This window comes from Haematobia irritans, chromosome 1, assembly GCF_050003625.1.
Source record: "Haematobia irritans isolate KBUSLIRL chromosome 1, ASM5000362v1, whole genome shotgun sequence".
NCBI lineage: Eukaryota > Metazoa > Arthropoda > Insecta > Diptera > Muscidae > Haematobia > Haematobia irritans.
The window spans coordinates 97,440,948-97,449,947 of NC_134397.1; the positions used below are offsets into that span (position 1 = coordinate 97,440,948).

At 37.0% G+C, this 9,000-nt stretch overlaps 3 long non-coding RNA genes across 3 annotated transcripts; all 3 read left to right on the forward strand.

Moving 5' to 3' along the window:
• Positions 1 to 407, forward strand: LOC142240285 (uncharacterized). The gene is made up of 2 exons (XR_012723219.1): positions 1 to 123; positions 183 to 407. It is a non-coding gene; the product is annotated as an uncharacterized LOC142240285 (long non-coding RNA).
• Positions 408 to 3,622: 3,215 nt separating this feature from the next.
• LOC142240291 (uncharacterized) lies at positions 3,623 to 3,987 on the forward strand. Its single transcript, XR_012723221.1, has 2 exons — positions 3,623 to 3,703; positions 3,763 to 3,987. It is a non-coding gene; the product is annotated as an uncharacterized LOC142240291 (long non-coding RNA).
• Positions 3,988 to 7,218: 3,231 nt separating this feature from the next.
• On the forward strand, positions 7,219 to 7,583 carry LOC142240293 (uncharacterized). The gene is made up of 2 exons (XR_012723222.1): positions 7,219 to 7,299; positions 7,359 to 7,583. It is a non-coding gene; the product is annotated as an uncharacterized LOC142240293 (long non-coding RNA).
• The last annotated feature ends 1,417 nt before the right edge of the window (positions 7,584 to 9,000 follow it).

The following is a 9,000-nucleotide window of genomic DNA, read 5'->3' on the forward strand; positions in this document are numbered from 1 at the left end:
GACGTTGCGACCAATTGTAATTGGTCGGCTTGGTAGTGATTTTTTCATGCGGTTTGTAAATAACAATAGTTTGGGATAAGATGACGAAAATTAAATGAATTCAGCGAACATAGCGAAGTATAGGTAAGTATAATATTTTTTAGCATTATTTATGTTTTCTAATTCAACCATCCTTTAATTAGATGCGCAACTGACATACAAAAACCTTCCAAATACAACAACAGACGACTTGAGGGATGAATTGCGGCATGGAGCTGAATTGGGAGAAAAACTTTGCATGGAGAAATGACTTGAATAATGCCGTGCCTGAATTGCGACATGAAGCTGAATTGGGAGAAAAACTTTGCATGGAGAAATTAGGTTTTTGTATGTATGTTATGTATTAAATGAAATACGTAACAAATACATTTTACGTGTGTTTTATTAAACTAAATATTATTAAACCAATACCATTTAGGTATTATTTGGTAATACCGCACTGTTTATACATCAATACCTTTATGGTATAAATAATAGTACCGCTTAGGTATTATTTTTAATACCATATTGGTACTTTCATAATACCGAATGGTACTTTCATGCTTTGCGTACCGCCTGTACCATTCGGTATTGATATTGTACCATACGGGGTTGGCTAACTATCAATAACGTACGGTATCGATTTGTGCCCGTATGGTAATAATTTTTCTATGGGTGCATTTTATCGAAGTTGTGGTGTATCTCGTGAGGTCTCAGATGATGGACCCTATTATCGAGAACTCCTTGCTCCATGATTCACAGACGGGCTTCAGAAGGAATCGTGTTGCAGCATCTCTTTTGGTCGGACTTACCGATAATATTAGAAAAGTAGTGGCAATTGTGTACTAGTATCGTTAGATCTTGAAAAAGCATTTGACAGGCTGGACCATTCTATTCTTTTATGTAAACTTGTAACTTTCTTTGGATTTTCATCTTCGGCGTGTTTGTCAGTTAAGTCTTACCTTGGAAATAGGTTTCAATATGTTTGTAGTCGTGGTCTCTGCTGGAGTATGTAGCGTGTAGTTAGTGGTGTTTCACAGGGATCTGTGCTTGGGCCGTTTTTGCTGAAGATATACAACTTCTGTTTAAAAGTTAGAACGTGGTTTTGTCGAAGGCTGAGATAGACCAGTAGTTATCCATGATTACCTTTAAGGACCCCAAACTTAAAATTAAAACACATTATTTATGCCTTAATAGGTTCAACAGTACAGGTTTTATTGATGGTTGTTTTATTGTGTATACCCTGCCCACATTTTTTATATTTGACGGCGCTTCTGAGAATGCCCACCATGTCGAAAACAATCGTATACGACATCCAAAACTCGTCGGAAAACCGCCGTCACTATTGAGAAGTTGTACCACGCCAAGTTACTACAAAAAAGTTTCTCGTTTATAACAACGCCAATTAGAGCCCCTTCAAACTATCACAAAAAGTACATTTTAAGGTAGTTGTAAAAGAATCGTTGTAAAACACGATTCTGTAGATGTTTATTAATTTGATTAAACATTTATAAATTCTTATAAATATAACATTTATACCACTATCACAACACATTTAACATAATTTTTTCATTAATAATAGAATGATGTTGATTTACAAGTGGGAAGTTTCATATTGCAGCGCCTATCAGCCAGTGTTTTTATTCTCGATGGAGGCAGCGTGTCTGGAAAAATATCTGAAAAACAATCACTTTATTTCATTTGGAAAGTCAAAAATTGTTCACCAATATACCTTTTACAATTTTAAGTGAAATAACTATGTTTTCAGCACTTCATTATCGATTTTATTTAAATAAGTTATAAGAAGCTAGTTGCTCTTGGTGTTTCACAAAATATAAAATGGCTCTTGTAACAATAGTAATGGCAAAACACTTTCATGTGCATTTCATACTTTATCATACGCTTCCCCCATCACAGCTGGCGATTGTTGCAGTGTCACTTACGAGTCTGTGGTAGCGATGAGGATGAAATGGAACTTTGAAATGCTGGCAGGGTACGCACAATAGTAATTCGTAAGCACAGAATTCAGAGGTGGCGTGGATATTCGTTGTTGAGGCTAGTTGTTGATTCGACGATCGTGAAGACGATCTAGGTTCGTTGGTTTGGGTTTTATCGCTGACGATTCGTTAATTCGGATTTGTCGTTAACGATCTGTTGATGTGGTTGTCGTTAACGATTTATAGACACAGCGTTCCGGGATGATGATTCGGTTTAGGTGGTTCGGGATTGTCGTCGACGATTCGACGTCGTTGACTGTTCGGTTGTTGACTCGGTTTTGGTGCTTCGGGATTGTCGTTGACGATTCGTCGTCGTTGATAATACGGTTGATGATTCGGTTTTGATTGTTGATTCAGTTTCGGTAATTCAGGATTGTCGTTGACGATGTCTTGATAGGGTGGTCATTCATTGTTGCGTTGATACGTTGATTTAGTGATCGATGCTTGCTCGTTGATGATGTTTCGGTGATTTGTTGATTGCTCGATTCGGTGCTCGTTGATTGCTAGATGATGACGTTTCGGTAGTTCGTAGACTGCTCGGTGATTCGTTGTAGCTTCGTTGTTCAGTTAGTAAACTAATACTAAAGGAAGATACAATGTAGGAGAAAGCTAATTGTCGACACAATTTGTGCGGAAGCAACCACACCTAGTGCAGAAGCAAGCTAATGGCGGAAGCAAGCGAATGCGGAAGCAAGCTAATTGCGGCTAAATGCCGAAGCAGTTAGTGCGGAAGCAAGGTTAGGTTAAAGTGGCAACGATTAAGATTAAGATTCAGGCTCACTTAGACTATTCAGTCCATTTTGATAGCACATTAACTAAAATTACCTATTACATATGGGCACTTCTAGTTTTAACCGCTGAACCTTCTCGATTATTTTCTTCTGTTGAACCAACCAGATTGTTCCAAAAACATTAGCAGACTGCTTAAGTTAACGTTTTCCAGGTCCGCCAGTAATCTAAAGCTACATGCCCCTAAAATTTGCTTACGCCTTACACAAAATGCAGGACACTCACACAAGAGGTGTTTAATTGATTACTTTTCATCCGCATCATCACAGCTCATACAATAGTTATTACACTTCGCACCAATAGTTTTTGCAAAATCGCCCATCAGGCAGCGACTCGTTATAGCAGATATCAGGATGTTTTCCCGAGTATCTCAAATGTTAGTGAAGGTAATTTTTCGTTTCGTGCTGTCACTTGTGCTGACTTAGTTGATGCTCTGTCTCTTATCAAGTCGATTGACGGTTTTACTTTAAAGTACCTGAAATTGTGTTTCCAATTTTTTGCCAGGCTTCTTCTGTATATTGTTAATACTATTTTCATGACTTCGTCGTATCCATCTTGATGGAAAATTAGCAAGGTTATTTATATTCGGTTATTTAAATAGAGCAACAGCATCGCCCTATTTCTATTATGTCCACACTGGTAGAAAAAAGGCGGTATGTGGCGATTACCGTTTGGTATTAATAAATTGATTCACGTTACCTTTTAATTTTGGTACCACTTTACATGAGGTATTATTGTGGTATTAACTATCACAACGCCGTAACACATGATATGTAGACGTTGCGACCAATTGTAATTGGTCGCCTTGGTAGTGATTTTTTCATGCGGTTTGTAAATAACAATAGTTTGGGATAAGATGACGAAAATTAAATGAATTCAGCGAACATAGCGAAGTATAGGTAAGTATAATATTTTTTAGCATTATTTATGTTTTCTAATTCAACCATCCTTTAATTAGATGCGCAACTGACATACAAAAACCTTCCAAATACAACAACAGACGACTTGAGGGATGAATTGCGGCATGGAGCTGAATTGGGAGAAAAACTTTGCATGGAGAAATGACTTGAATAATGCCGTGCCTGAATTGCGACATGAAGCTGAATTGGGAGAAAAACTTTGCATGGAGAAATTAGGTTTTTGTATGTATGTTATGTATTAAATGAAATACGTAACAAATACATTTTACGTGTGTTTTATTAAACTAAATATTATTAAACCAATACCATTTAGGTATTATTTGGTAATACCGCACTGTTTATACATCAATACCTTTATGGTATAAATAATAGTACCGCTTAGGTATTATTTTCAATACCATATTGGTACTTTCATAATACCGAATGGTACTTTCATGCTTTGCGTACCGCCTGTACCATTCGGTATTGATATTGTACCATACGGGGTTGGCTAACTATCAATAACGTACGGTATCGATTTGTGCCCGTATGGTAATAATTTTTCTATGGGTGCATTTTATCGAAGTTGTGGTGTATCTCGTGAGGTCTCAGATGATGGACCCTATTATCGAGAACTCCTTGCTCCATGATTCACAGACGGGCTTCAGAAGGAATCGTGTTGCAGCATCTCTTTTGGTCGGACTTACCGATAATATTAGAAAAGTAGTGGCAATTGTGTACTAGTATCGTTAGATCTTGAAAAAGCATTTGACAGGCTGGACCATTCTATTCTTTTATGTAAACTTGTAACTTTCTTTGGATTTTCATCTTCGGCGTGTTTGTCAGTTAAGTCTTACCTTGGAAATAGGTTTCAATATGTTTGTAGTCGTGGTCTCTGCTGGAGTATGTAGCGTGTAGTTAGTGGTGTTTCACAGGGATCTGTGCTTGGGCCGTTTTTGCTGAAGATATACAACTTCTGTTTAAAAGTTAGAACGTGGTTTTGTCGAAGGCTGAGATAGACCAGTAGTTATCCATGATTACCTTTAAGGACCCCAAACTTAAAATTAAAACACATTATTTATGCCTTAATAGGTTCAACAGTACAGGTTTTATTGATGGTTGTTTTATTGTGTATACCCTGCCCACATTTTTTATATTTGACGGCGCTTCTGAGAATGCCCACCATGTCGAAAACAATCGTATACGACATCCAAAACTCATCGGAAAACCGCCGTCACTATTGAGAAGTTGTACCACGCCAAGTTACTACAAAAAAGTTTCTCGTTTATAACAACGCCAATTAGAGCCCCTTCAAACTATCACAAAAAGTACATTTTAAGGTAGTTGTAAAAGAATCGTTGTAAAACACGATTCTGTAGATGTTTATTAATTTGATTAAACATTTATAAATTCTTATAAATATAACATTTATACCACTATCACAACACATTTAACATAATTTTTTCATTAATAATAGAATGATGTTGATTTACAAGTGGGAAGTTTCATATTGCAGCGCCTATCAGCCAGTGTTTTTATTCTCGATGGAGGCAGCGTGTCTGGAAAAATATCTGAAAAACAATCACTTTATTTCATTTGGAAAGTCAAAAATTGTTCACCAATATACCTTTTACAATTTTAAGTGAAATAACTATGTTTTCAGCACTTCATTATCGATTTTATTTAAATAAGTTATAAGAAGCTAGTTGCTCTTGGTGTTTCACAAAATATAAAATGGCTCTTGTAACAATAGTAATGGCAAAACACTTTCATGTGCATTTCATACTTTATCATACGCTTCCCCCATCACAGCTGGCGATTGTTGCAGTGTCACTTACGAGTCTGTGGTAGCGATGAGGATGAAATGGAACTTTGAAATGCTGGCAGGGTACGCACAATAGTAATTCGTAAGCACAGAATTCAGAGGTGGCGTGGATATTCGTTGTTGAGGCTAGTTGTTGATTCGACGATCGTGAAGACGATCTAGGTTCGTTGGTTTGGGTTTTATCGCTGACGATTCGTTAATTCGGATTTGTCGTTAACGATCTGTTGATGTGGTTGTCGTTAACGATTTATAGACACAGCGTTCCGGGATGATGATTCGGTTTAGGTGGTTCGGGATTGTCGTCGACGATTCGACGTCGTTGACTGTTCGGTTGTTGACTCGGTTTTGGTGCTTCGGGATTGTCGTTGACGATTCGTCGTCGTTGATAATACGGTTGATGATTCGGTTTTGATTGTTGATTCAGTTTCGGTAATTCAGGATTGTCGTTGACGATGTCTTGATAGGGTGGTCATTCATTGTTGCGTTGATACGTTGATTTAGTGATCGATGCTTGCTCGTTGATGATGTTTCGGTGATTTGTTGATTGCTCGATTCGGTGCTCGTTGATTGCTAGATGATGACGTTTCGGTAGTTCGTAGACTGCTCGGTGATTCGTTGTAGCTTCGTTGTTCAGTTAGTAAACTAATACTAAAGGAAGATACAATGTAGGAGAAAGCTAATTGTCGACACAATTTGTGCGGAAGCAACCACACCTAGTGCAGAAGCAAGCTAATGGCGGAAGCAAGCGAATGCGGAAGCAAGCTAATTGCGGCTAAAAGCCGAAGCAGTTAGTGCGGAAGCAAGCGAATGCGGAAGCAAGGTTAGGTTAAAGTGGCAACGATTAAGATTAAGATTCAGGCTCACTTAGACTATTCAGTCCATTTTGATAGCACATTAACTAAAATTACCTATTACATATGGGCACTTCTAGTTTTAACCGCTGAACCTTCTCGATTATTTTCTTCTGTTGAACCAACCAGATTGTTCCAAAAACATTAGCAGACTGCTTAAGTTAACGTTTTCCAGGTCCGCCAGTAATCTAAAGCTACATGCCCCTAAAATTTGCTTACGCCTTACACAAAATGCAGGACACTCACACAAGAGGTGTTTAATTGATTACTTTTCATCCGCATCATCACAGCTCATACAATAGTTATTACACTTCGCACCAATAGTTTTTGCAAAATCGCCCATCAGGCAGCGACTCGTTATAGCAGATATCAGGATGTTTTCCCGAGTATCTCAAATGTTAGTGAAGGTAATTTTTCGTTTCGTGCTGTCACTTGTGCTGACTTAGTTGATGCTCTGTCTCTTATCAAGTCGATTGACGGTTTTACTTTAAAGTACCTGAAATTGTGTTTCCAATTTTTTGCCAGGCTTCTTCTGTATATTGTTAATACTATTTTCATGACTTCGTCGTATCCATCTTGATGGAAAATTAGCAAGGTTATTTATATTCGGTTATTTAAATAGAGCAACCGCATCGCCCTATTTCTATTATGTCCACACTGGTAGAAAAAAGGCGGTATGTGGCGATTACCGTTTGGTATTAATAAATTGATTCACGTTACCTTTTAATTTTGGTACCACTTTACATGAGGTATTATTGTGGTATTAACTATCACAACGCCGTAACACATGATATGTAGACGTTGCGACCAATTGTAATTGGTCGCCTTGGTAGTGATTTTTTCATGCGGTTTGTAAATAACAATAGTTTGGGATAAGATGACGAAAATTAAATGAATTCAGCGAACATAGCGAAGTATAGGTAAGTATAATATTTTTTAGCATTATTTATGTTTTCTAATTCAACCATCCTTTAATTAGATGCGCAACTGACATACAAAAACCTTCCAAATACAACAACAGACGACTTGAGGGATGAATTGCGGCATGGAGCTGAATTGGGAGAAAAACTTTGCATGGAGAAATGACTTGAATAATGCCGTGCCTGAATTGCGACATGAAGCTGAATTGGGAGAAAAACTTTGCATGGAGAAATTAGGTTTTTGTATGTATGTTATGTATTAAATGAAATACGTAACAAATACATTTTACGTGTGTTTTATTAAACTAAATATTATTAAACCAATACCATTTAGGTATTATTTGGTAATACCGCACTGTTTATACATCAATACCTTTATGGTATAAATAATAGTACCGCTTAGGTATTATTTTCAATACCATATTGGTACTTTCATAATACCGAATGGTACTTTCATGCTTTGCGTACCGCCTGTACCATTCGGTATTGATATTGTACCATACGGGGTTGGCTAACTATCAATAACGTACGGTATCGATTTGTGCCCGTATGGTAATAATTTTTCTATGGGTGCATTTTATCGAAGTTGTGGTGTATCTCGTGAGGTCTCAGATGATGGACCCTATTATCGAGAACTCCTTGCTCCATGATTCACAGACGGGCTTCAGAAGGAATCGTGTTGCAGCATCTCTTTTGGTCGGACTTACCGATAATATTAGAAAAGTAGTGGCAATTGTGTACTAGTATCGTTAGATCTTGAAAAAGCATTTGACAGGCTGGACCATTCTATTCTTTTATGTAAACTTGTAACTTTCTTTGGATTTTCATCTTCGGCGTGTTTGTCAGTTAAGTCTTACCTTGGAAATAGGTTTCAATATGTTTGTAGTCGTGGTCTCTGCTGGAGTATGTAGCGTGTAGTTAGTGGTGTTTCACAGGGATCTGTGCTTGGGCCGTTTTTGCTGAAGATATACAACTTTTGTTTAAAAGTTAGAACGTGGTTTTGTCGAAGGCTGAGATAGACCAGTAGTTATCCATGATTACCTTTAAGGACCCCAAACTTAAAATTAAAACACATTATTTATGCCTTAATAGGTTCAACAGTACAGGTTTTATTGATGGTTGTTTTATTGTGTATACCCTGCCCACATTTTTTATATTTGACGGCGCTTCTGAGAATGCCCACCATGTCGAAAACAATCGTATACGACATCCAAAACTCATCGGAAAACCGCCGTCACTATTGAGAAGTTGTACCACGCCAAGTTACTACAAAAAAGTTTCTCGTTTATAACAACGCCAATTAGAGCCCCTTCAAACTATCACAAAAAGTACATTTTAAGGTAGTTGTAAAAGAATCGTTGTAAAACACGATTCTGTAGATGTTTATTAATTTGATTAAACATTTATAAATTCTTATAAATATAACATTTATACCACTATCACAACACATTTAACATAATTTTTTCATTAATAATAGAATGATGTTGATTTACAAGTGGGAAGTTTCATATTGCAGCGCCTATCAGCCAGTGTTTTTATTCTCGATGGAGGCAGCGTGTCTGGAAAAATATCTGAAAAACAATCACTTTATTTCATTTGGAAAGTCAAAAATTGTTCACCAATATACCTTTTACAATTTTAAGTGAAATAACTATGTTTTCAGCACTTCATTATCGATTTTATTTAAATAAGTTATAAGAA